Source organism: Mchenga conophoros, linkage group LG11, assembly GCF_057382185.1.
Source record: "Mchenga conophoros isolate Kocher_MC1m ecotype Shallow Benthic linkage group LG11, M_conophoros_male_GT1.1, whole genome shotgun sequence".
NCBI lineage: Eukaryota > Metazoa > Chordata > Actinopteri > Cichliformes > Cichlidae > Mchenga > Mchenga conophoros.
Window position 1 is genome coordinate 260,818 of NC_140536.1, and position 12,408 is coordinate 273,225.

A 12,408-nucleotide genomic window follows, 5' to 3' on the forward strand; every position below is an offset into this window, starting at 1 on the left:
ACGGCAGAATACATAGATTATTTTCTGAATCCCCTTTCGGTTAAACACCCATCATACGTGAAGGATACTTACCATTTCATTGGCATGATTAAAAATTTAAAAATTCCACACAATTCATTGTTTTTCACGATTGACATAGACAGTCTTTACACTAATATAGACACAAAAGCCGGATTGACAGCAGTTAAAAACATACTTCAGAAGTATCCCCAACAAGACAGGCCGGACCGACAGTTGTTAGCCCTATTGGAAATTAATTTAACTAGGAATGACTTCGAATTTAATAACCAATTTTTTCTCCAAATCAAAGGGGTGGCAATGGGCAAAAAGTTTGCCCCCGCCTACGCCAATATCTTCATGGCGGAGTGGGAGGAAGCGGCTCTGGGGAAGTGTCCCCAAAAACCCTTCCTTTATGTTAGATATTTGGATGACATATTTGGAATCTGGACCCATTCACAGGAAGAATTTACGGAATTCATCCGGATATTAGACACTCACGATCCCTCCATTAGACTCAAACACAAATCGGACCATCATTCTATTGACTTCTTAGACACCACTGTCTACAAAGGGGAATTGTTCCAGACAGATCAAAGTTTAGACATCAAGGTCTTTTTCAAAGAAACGGACACACATTCACTGCTGTTCAAGACCAGCTTCCACCCCACTCACACTTATAAGGGACTAATTAAGTCACAATTGGTTAGGTTTCAACGAATCTGCACACAGGACTCTGATTTCATGGGAGCAGTCAACACACTATTCGCCGCATTAAAGAACAGAGGCTACTGCCGATCATTTCTGAGACGTTGCCTCAGGACCTTTCGGAACCGGAAACCCGCATCAGACAAGGACTTTATCCCACTCATCACGACCTTTTCTTCAGCTAGTAGATTGCTCAACAACAAATTCAAAAAGAATTTTCGAGAAATCATTGAGAGTTCGGGACTTTTGGATAACCACCAAGTTATCTCAGCATACCGCAGGAACAAGAACCTGAAGGATTATTTAGTCAGGGCAAGACTGCCACCTATTCAGCCAAAGCGGAGCACCAACATTCTATCGGAAACATTAGTAAAACTGGAGTATGTACAGAACAGGATCAACAAAACTATTTACAAAATTACACAAATTTTCACACCTCAGACCTGCAATTGTGTATATATTATCTTTTGCTCACAATGTGGGAAACAATACATTGGCGAAACAAAGAACTCGATCTCCACCCGGATGACACAACACAGATACAACATCAGACACAAGAAAGAAACCCACACACTCTTGGTTAAACACTTTATTTCTCATGGTTGGCAGAGTCTGAGGGTTGCTGGAATCCAGAACAATTCAGGTTGGACAGATGGACAAAGGAAGAAACGGGAGAGAGACTGGATCCATCGGTTGAACACAAAGGAACCTTGGGGATTGAACATGAAGAACAACTGACAGCAACTATTCGGGTTGCTCGACGTTTGATCCCCAACCCCGTTTTCATTCCTAACCCTAACCCTCATTGGATTTGGACCCTAACCCGACCCCAAGCCCTGAACCTAATCATTTGGATTTTTTATTTCTAGCCCCGACCCAGTCATAAGCCCTAACCCTAACCATTTTGATCTTTTGTCTCTAACCCCAACCCGATTCACAAGCCCTAACCCTAACCATGGGGGTCTTTACTTTTCATTTCCCAACCCCCACTCACATGGGGAACCCTCATGTTTGTTGTGTTACTAACATTATTAAGACCACACGTAAAACTATTTAAAAACACAAAGGAATACACAAAAACGCATCACATATCTTTAAAAACATCAAAAATCTTGATTTCAATTTTTTCACATTAGTTAAAATTTCTTTTCAATGTTTTATGCGGTTGTAAATAGTTAAAAATAATTTTTCCTGTTTGAAGCATTGTTTATCTTCAAAACATGCAAACTTCATGTCTACAACTGTAAATAAAAGCACCAAAAATGAATAAGCAACAAAAAAATTAAAAATAACCATTAAAAAACAACAAAAAAAACATTTAAAATCATTTCATAAAATACTAAAAACAATTTAAAACACAGTTTTATCTACAACATTTAGTGTGGTTAAAAAGGTATTAAAAAATACGTTAAAAACAATTTTGTCATGTTTACAAATGTAAATAAAAGCACCAAAAATGAATAAGCAACAAAAAAATTAAAAAACCATTAAAAAACAACAAAAAAATTTAAAAAACCATTAAAAAACAACAAAAAAACATTTAAAATCATTTCATAAAATACTAAAAACAATTTAAAACATAGTTTTATCTACAACATTTAGTGTGGTTAAAAAGGATTAAAAAATACGTTAAAAACAATTTTGTATTATTTGACTATGTACGTATTTTCCATTTTCTGTGTTTTTTCATTATTATAGGCAAGGCTGCATAACTTTAAAACATCAGTTCATTGAAAACTGCATTTTTAGTTTAGTTCGTCAGAGGCTATATAAGGAGAGGAGTGCTGAACACCCTCATTCTAGCCCTGACAGCCAAAGGAGCAACATCTCCAGATTATTCACAGCAGCCACTTTTTCGTTTTGTACCGCGTGTGCCCTGGCCTGAAGAAGACCCGGTGGGGTCGAAACGTTGCCCCGGGCACACTACCATTTGGCCTATTTTGAATTTATTAAAAATTAATCAGTTTTTATTTTTTTAAAAAAAACAAACGCTTTCTTTTTTTCTCATTATTATTTTTTTTCTCATTATTATTTTTTTGCGCTATAAATTAGATACATTATCATTCATACCTACATTCATAAATAACAAACAAACAAAATTTATTAAATTATAATACCAAAGGCTGCATCATCCACACAAAATTTTATTATTAGATAACAAAGGCTTCATCACAGACAAGACAATAATGGTCTACCTGGATGAGGACCAGGATTGGATCCCTGTACGGTACCGGGGACGGCGTCTTGTGCCCGGTGGCCGTAACAGGCAGTGGAGTAGCGGGAGGGCCCAAGGGAAGGACCGTGCACCTCCGCGTCCCTTCGGGGGCCGGAACACTTTTCCTCCCCCTAACCCTAACCCCCTAACCCCCTAACCCCCTAACCCTAACCCTGATCAGAGTGATTAAGAGCAACTTTCAGGATCTTGCCCAGAAAACCCAATTGCTGGGTGATTATAAGGTGATAGCTGCCTTTAGGAGGAATAAAAACCTGAGGGATTTCCTCATTAAGGCAAAACTTTCACCTCTCTCTGAGCCCAAACTCAGAGACCAGGGGCAATTTTTTAAGCACCAAACATGGTTGCGCAGCTTCTCAAATGGAAATGTATTCCACTCACAATGTAACAGTACTCCACGCTCCAGGAACTGTATTTATGTGATTACTTGCAGCGAATGTGGCATCCAATATGTTAGTGAGACAGGCAACACACTTCTGACCAGATTCACCCAGCACAGGTACAATGTGTTAAGGAAAAAGAACACACACACACATTTGGTGAAACACTTCCTGTCACATGGCTGGAAATCGGTCAGAGCAACAGTGATACAGGCAAACCCCAGATGGACAGCTCAGCAGAGGAGGAAGGCTGAAAGAGGCTGGATTGCCAAATTAGACACTGTACACCCTAAGGGGTTAAATGAAAAAAGTTTTTAAAGGGACATAAAGTCCACACAATGTACATAATTGTCGTTTATTAGTGTCTTGTTGTTGCTATGCTTGTTGCCATGCTTGTCATATTCATATTCATCATCATCATTGCTGTTACCATCATTCCACCGGTCTCTGTATATATTTACTGAAGCACCCTGACCATGAGGTTTATCCTAACCCTAACCGTTTCTAAACCTGCGCTGGATTTAACTTTATCCTTGATGCCCAGCCCTGAATTCAATCCTGACCCTAACCACTTTGAACCCTATATTGGTTTGACCTTTGACCCCCAAAAATTCCCCCCCCCCTCCCCTCTCTCCCCCACCCCTTTCTTTCGCTCTCCCTCCCTCCCTCCTCCCCTCCCTCCCCATCTGGAAGCCTCATGCCCAGGATGCTAAAACAATCCCTTCTCAGGGCACCAAGTCGGGGACATGGTTCCTTGAGCCGGGAGCAAGGATGGCCTGCGCATTGGTGCCCGATTGCCTTCGGCAATCGAGCCCCCATCTTACCTTCTCCTAACCGGCCTGTGCCCCTTGTCCACCCACTCCTGGGACCCTCTGTCCTTACACAAAGCACTGTATATATGTGTGTATATTCAATAACTGTACATAACATCAACATAATTCGAATTGTGATACTGTTCTTTTAACTCTCATATGGAGAGAGACTTTATGTGGAAACTGTATATTTCTATACACAGATTACTGTCATCCGATGTACATATTGTTCTACTGTATATATCATCAACGCCATTTTGTTTGTGATGATTTTTCTTTAACTCTCATATGGAGAGTAACTTTTTGTGAAAAATGTATTCCTCTTCACAATTTACGATGGACCAAAATGCTCCTGAACACTGCAAACAAGTAAGCACCCAATCAATTTGAATTTTTTAAAGGGACCTCTGACTCACGGAGCAAATGCTCCTCTCATTGGCTGAGCAGACCCGCAAAGTTTGAATTTGGACTTGCGCAGTGTACACACGGAACATAACTGATGTCTTGTTATGCTGTATTCATTCTTCTAGTAAGCCAGCCTGAAGAAGGTTCATGAGAACCGAAACGTCGCGTTTTTGGCTTACGTTTATTGATATTTGTTCATTTTGATTTTTTGGTATTGAGCAAAAATAAAGCTCTTAATTATTATACCAAGCTAAACGTGAGTGTCTTCAGTTTGCGCACAGCTGCTTAACATTACTAGCACAGTCACCAGTGACCAGTTAGTTAAGTTAAAGCCACGAGTGGGACCGCAAACATGCCCACGTTTACAGCAGAGGACCAGTGGACCGTCGTCCGACGACGTGGAGACCGGAGAGGAGATCGCGGCTTCGCGAGCGGCCGGAGGTCACCCCGACGGACCAGCTACCCGTCCCGCAACAGACGCCGGACCTACGCATCGGTGGTCAGAGGACGTGACCACCGTGAGGAGAGAGAAATCCCACACACATGGCAGCACAACCAGCGGAGAGAACGGCCGACTGGGGATCGCTATGCTGCCCGACACGGAGATCGAACTGAACGAGAGCAGCGGTTTGAACGGGGGCCAGCCCAGGACAAACGAGGAGATCGCTACTTCACGAGCGACCGGAGGCCACCCCGACGGACCAGCTACCCGTCCCGCAATGGACGCCGGACCTACGCATCGGTAGTCAGAGGACGTGACCACCGGGATGAGAGAGGAATCCCGCACACATGGCAGCGGAATCAGCAGAGAGGGCGACCGACTGCGGACCGCTATGCTGCCCGTCACCGAGAGCGGCGTTTTGAACAGAGACCAGCCCAGAACAGACGGTATGTGAAACACGCCAGATCCGAACGACCTGAGCCTCCCACAAACAAAATACCATCTGATGACCCGGACTTTTCTACCAAAGTGCGTATCATTCACAGACTCATCAAATCAGTCCACCACCTTAAAAATGTCTCGAGGGATGCATATCCGCCCTCTTTGAATAAAATAGCCCAGAACTTGATGACTGTTATTAAGCCCGCTGTCCCCAGTGAACGGACACAGACTCGTATTGAGGGTAATGCTCAAAACTGGGCGTACAACACTGTTTTAATCCTCCGTGAACATTATTCTGAGGCGATGGAGGAGGAATTAAAAAGCCTTTTTGAGTTCCCCAAGCAGGACTGGAGGGGACCATTTGAAGTGGCGACATCCTGGGCCAAACGTAACCTGGGCCGCCGCCTCCGGCCTGAGTCGCTAGAACAGACCGAGGCAGCCATCGTGGCGAGACTGGCGGACCTGAGGACAGACACCAGATCGACAGGGCGGCACCATACAGCCGGCGAACAGACACGACAACCAGAGGCGAGCGAAGACCTGATACAGCTCGACCCTATCGAACCCCTGATGGAGGTGTCACAGCCAGCTCCTCCCCGCGCGCGACCTGCCACACCACGGCCCATCACCAGCCGTGCCTTAACGATTACTGCGCAGGTTCATGCTCCATCTGCAGCGGGCCCTGTAACCACGGCGACAGCGGCTACAATGACGGATCCCATCAGAGGCGACTGGTCACCCTTCCTAGAGAAGCAGGTGGAGGAGAACGACGACCCGAGGCCCACCACCCCCACACCCCCCCAAACAACCCCTCACCATGAGGATTCTCCTGAACATGAACCCGAACCAACGTCACCACAAGACCAGAGAGTGAGGAGGGTCCTCGCCTCTCTTCACGTGGCCTCCACTGGGGAGCAGTCACCCCCACCCACTCAGCCTCCACAGCCTTCGGAGGACATGGAGATTGAGGTAATGGACCTCACACAGGGAGAATCCACTCCCACCAAATCCAAGGGAGGCAGAAAAACAGCACCCAAACCTCCTACGGCTTCACACTGCAGCCTGCCACGCACCACTCAGGATAGACTGAAATCCTGCGTGCAGACCCGCCTCCAGACGAGGAGAATTGAGGAATCCTCCTTGTCTCCTCCCTCTTCACCAGGCTCACCTATTCGGCAGGCGTACCCTCCAACGAGACATCCGAACACACAGAAGAAACTGCTAGACTGGAGCCTTCACATCAGAGAAGCATCACTCATCATTGGTGATTCAAATGTGAGTACACTCCCATCCTTTTCAGCACCAGGCATACAAATTGATAGTTTTCCCGGGGCAAAATGGTGCCATGCACAGGCCCTGTTAGAAAAGGCGACCTGTGACGAAGATGTGGAAACACTGGTGCTATCCTTTGGCCTGAACAATAGGTCGCAAAGGGACAAAAACACACCAGTCACAGAGCTGAAGAAGGCACTGCAGACAGCTCAGGAAAAATTTCCTGAGGCTGACATCTACATTCCAGCGATTAACTTTTCCTTAGCTCTGCCCCAGAATGAGCAGGAAACACTGCTACACCTGAACACTTTTATTACAGGTCTGGATAATCACATACCTACTCTTCCTGCTTCAATGTTCCACACAGAGAAGGACAATGTCCACTGGACTGATAAGACAGCGAAATGTATGTTGGAGCACTGGAGTGATTATGTAAATGTAGTGTCCCCATAAACCCAGTCAACAGGGAGGGGGTAAGTGGTGATAATTGCAACAGTGTCATTAACTTATCCAGACACTTTCAGCCTTCCACTGCTCAGCGGACCCTTTTAAGTAGGGGCCTTAATTTCATTCCCACAAAAGGTTATAATAAAAATTTCCTGTTACAATGTAGATATGATATCCAACAATATCACAGAAGGGTCAAATTGGCTATACATTATGGGGATAAGTCTGACACAGAACCCCAGCCCTTCACTCCCAAATCTGATTGGTCTCCTCCCTTAGGTCAGCTTCCACAGGAGGTATCCACCTTGGTGAAAGCTGATTATGAATATTTTCAAAATCATTTCCACATTGACCGCATCAAACCCAATTTGAAGGGAGATGAAACCAAAGCTCTAAAAGAGCTAAGAGAAAACAAACAAATAATCATAAAACCGGCAGACAAAGGAAGTGCTGTGGTCATCCTGGACAGAGATCAATATTTACAGGAGGGCTACAGACAACTTAATGATACAACGTACTATTCAAAATTGAAGAAACCCATTTATTTGGAAACACTACCTATTGTGGAGAAAATAATTAATAATCTTTATCAAAAGAAATTCATTAACATGAAACAAAAAAACTATTTATTAGGCTCCTCTGAGCCAAGAGGAAGGTTGTTTTATTTGCTACCCAAAATCCACAAAGACCCGACTAAGTGGTCTGTACCATTCCAAGTGCCCCCCGGGCGTCCCATCGTATCTGACTGTGAAAGTGAAACATACCACACAGCAGAATACCTGGACTTTTTTCTGAATCCCTTGTCCACAAAGCATGATAGTTACATTAAAGACACATATGACTTTGTGGAGAAGGTGAAACAGGCAGAGGTACCCCCAAACTCATTTCTCTTCTCGATTGACATTGACAGCCTTTACACCAATATTGACATTAAGGAGGGAATGAACTCCATTAGGAATATTTTCCATAAATATCCAGACAAGAAAAGGCCAGAAAAAGAATTATTACAATTATTGGACATCAATCTGACGAGAAATGACTTTGAGTTCAACGGTGACTTCTTCTTACAAATAAAAGGGACAGCCATGGGCAAGAAATTTGCCCCTGCATATGCCAACATATTCATGGCTGAATGGGAGACTGCGGCCCTGGCAAAATGTGTTAAAAAACCACTGTATTACTATAGGTTTCTTGACGACATCTGGGGAGTATGGCCTCATTCTGAGCAAGATTTTGAAATGTTTCTGGGCACTCTGAATAGTCACAATGACTCCATTAAACTTAAATCCACAATTAACAAATCCACAATTGACTTCTTGGACACAACCACCTTTAAGGGCCCAAATTTTTCACAGACCCACAAATTGGACATCAAAGTGTTTTTCAAACCCACGGACACACATGCACTGCTGTTCAAAACAAGCTTCCACCCTAAACACACCTTTGCTGGTTTAATTAAGTCCCAACTATTAAGATTTCATAGAATTTGCACCCAGCAGACTGATTTCAGAGCAGCGACCAAAATTCTATTTTCTGCTCTCGCCACTAGAGGGTATTGTCGCTCTTTCCTTAGGAAATGTTTTAAATCATTCCTACAGATCAAACCCATTGATTTAACTCCTATTCTGCCAGTTGTTTTGACATATGCCCCATCAACATGCAAACTGATCAGAGTGATTAAGAGCAACTTTCAGGATCTTGCCCAGAAAACCCAATTGCTGGGTGATTATAAGGTGATAGCTGCCTTTAGGAGGAATAAAAACCTGAGGGATTTCCTCATTAAGGCAAAACTTTCACCTCTCTCTGAGCCCAAACTCAGAGACCAGGGGCAATTTTTTAAGCACCAAACATGGTTGCGCAGCTTCTCAAATGGAAATGTATTCCACTCACAATGTAACAGTACTCCACGCTCCAGGAACTGTATTTATGTGATTACTTGCAGCGAATGTGGCATCCAATATGTTAGTGAGACAGGCAACACACTTCTGACCAGATTCACCCAGCACAGGTACAATGTGTTAAGGAAAAAGAACACACACACACATTTGGTGAAACACTTCCTGTCACATGGCTGGAAATCGGTCAGAGCAACAGTGATACAGGCAAACCCCAGATGGACAGCTCAGCAGAGGAGGAAGGCTGAAAGAGGCTGGATTGCCAAATTAGACACTGTACACCCTAAGGGGTTAAATGAAAAAAGTTTTTAAAGGGACATAAAGTCCACACAATGTACATAATTGTCGTTTATTAGTGTCTTGTTGTTGCTATGCTTGTTGCCATGCTTGTCATATTCATATTCATCATCATCATTGCTGTTACCATCATTCCACCGGTCTCTGTATATATTTACTGAAGCACCCTGACCATGAGGTTTATCCTAACCCTAACCGTTTCTAAACCTGCGCTGGATTTAACTTTATCCTTGATGCCCAGCCCTGAATTCAATCCTGACCCTAACCACTTTGAACCCTATATTGGTTTGACCTTTGACCCCCAAAAATTCCCCCCCCCCTCCCCTCTCTCCCCCACCCCTTTCTTTCGCTCTCCCTCCCTCCCTCCTCCCCTCCCTCCCCATCTGGAAGCCTCATGCCCAGGATGCTAAAACAATCCCTTCTCAGGGCACCAAGTCGGGGACATGGTTCCTTGAGCCGGGAGCAAGGATGGCCTGCGCATTGGTGCCCGATTGCCTTCGGCAATCGAGCCCCCATCTTACCTTCTCCTAACCGGCCTGTGCCCCTTGTCCACCCACTCCTGGGACCCTCTGTCCTTACACAAAGCACTGTATATATGTGTGTATATTCAATAACTGTACATAACATCAACATAATTCGAATTGTGATACTGTTCTTTTAACTCTCATATGGAGAGAGACTTTATGTGGAAACTGTATATTTCTATACACAGATTACTGTCATCCGATGTACATATTGTTCTACTGTATATATCATCAACGCCATTTTGTTTGTGATGATTTTTCTTTAACTCTCATATGGAGAGTAACTTTTTGTGAAAAATGTATTCCTCTTCACAATTTACGATGGACCAAAATGCTCCTGAACACTGCAAACAAGTAAGCACCCAATCAATTTGAATTTTTTAAAGGGACCTCTGACTCACGGAGCAAATGCTCCTCTCATTGGCTGAGCAGACCCGCAAAGTTTGAATTTGGACTTGCGCAGTGTACACACGGAACATAACTGATGTCTTGTTATGCTGTATTCATTCTTCTAGTAAGCCAGCCTGAAGAAGGTTCATGAGAACCGAAACGTCGCGTTTTTGGCTTACGTTTATTGATATTTGTTCATTTTGATTTTTTGGTATTGAGCAAAAATAAAGCTCTTAATTATTATACCAAGCTAAACGTGAGTGTCTTCAGTTTGCGCACAGCTGCTTAACATTACTAGCACAGTCACCAGTGACCAGTTAGTTAAGTTAAAGCCACGAGTGGGACCGCAAACATGCCCACGTTTACAGCAGAGGACCAGTGGACCGTCGTCCGACGACGTGGAGACCGGAGAGGAGATCGCGGCTTCGCGAGCGGCCGGAGGTCACCCCGACGGACCAGCTACCCGTCCCGCAACAGACGCCGGACCTACGCATCGGTGGTCAGAGGACGTGACCACCGTGAGGAGAGAGAAATCCCACACACATGGCAGCACAACCAGCGGAGAGAACGGCCGACTGGGGATCGCTATGCTGCCCGACACGGAGATCGAACTGAACGAGAGCAGCGGTTTGAACGGGGGCCAGCCCAGGACAAACGAGGAGATCGCTACTTCACGAGCGACCGGAGGCCACCCCGACGGACCAGCTACCCGTCCCGCAATGGACGCCGGACCTACGCATCGGTAGTCAGAGGACGTGACCACCGGGATGAGAGAGGAATCCCGCACACATGGCAGCGGAATCAGCAGAGAGGGCGACCGACTGCGGACCGCTATGCTGCCCGTCACCGAGAGCGGCGTTTTGAACAGAGACCAGCCCAGAACAGACGGTATGTGAAACACGCCAGATCCGAACGACCTGAGCCTCCCACAAACAAAATACCATCTGATGACCCGGACTTTTCTACCAAAGTGCGTATCATTCACAGACTCATCAAATCAGTCCACCACCTTAAAAATGTCTCGAGGGATGCATATCCGCCCTCTTTGAATAAAATAGCCCAGAACTTGATGACTGTTATTAAGCCCGCTGTCCCCAGTGAACGGACACAGACTCGTATTGAGGGTAATGCTCAAAACTGGGCGTACAACACTGTTTTAATCCTCCGTGAACATTATTCTGAGGCGATGGAGGAGGAATTAAAAAGCCTTTTTGAGTTCCCCAAGCAGGACTGGAGGGGACCATTTGAAGTGGCGACATCCTGGGCCAAACGTAACCTGGGCCGCCGCCTCCGGCCTGAGTCGCTAGAACAGACCGAGGCAGCCATCGTGGCGAGACTGGCGGACCTGAGGACAGACACCAGATCGACAGGGCGGCACCATACAGCCGGCGAACAGACACGACAACCAGAGGCGAGCGAAGACCTGATACAGCTCGACCCTATCGAACCCCTGATGGAGGTGTCACAGCCAGCTCCTCCCCGCGCGCGACCTGCCACACCACGGCCCATCACCAGCCGTGCCTTAACGATTACTGCGCAGGTTCATGCTCCATCTGCAGCGGGCCCTGTAACCACGGCGACAGCGGCTACAATGACGGATCCCATCAGAGGCGACTGGTCACCCTTCCTAGAGAAGCAGGTGGAGGAGAACGACGACCCGAGGCCCACCACCCCCACACCCCCCCAAACAACCCCTCACCATGAGGATTCTCCTGAACATGAACCCGAACCAACGTCACCACAAGACCAGAGAGTGAGGAGGGTCCTCGCCTCTCTTCACGTGGCCTCCACTGGGGAGCAGTCACCCCCACCCACTCAGCCTCCACAGCCTTCGGAGGACATGGAGATTGAGGTAATGGACCTCACACAGGGAGAATCCACTCCCACCAAATCCAAGGGAGGCAGAAAAACAGCACCCAAACCTCCTACGGCTTCACACTGCAGCCTGCCACGCACCACTCAGGATAGACTGAAATCCTGCGTGCAGACCCGCCTCCAGACGAGGAGAATTGAGGAATCCTCCTTGTCTCCTCCCTCTTCACCAGGCTCACCTATTCGGCAGGCGTACCCTCCAACGAGACATCCGAACACACAGAAGAAACTGCTAGACTGGAGCCTTCACATCAGAGAAGCATCACTCATCATTGGTGATTCAAATGTGAGTA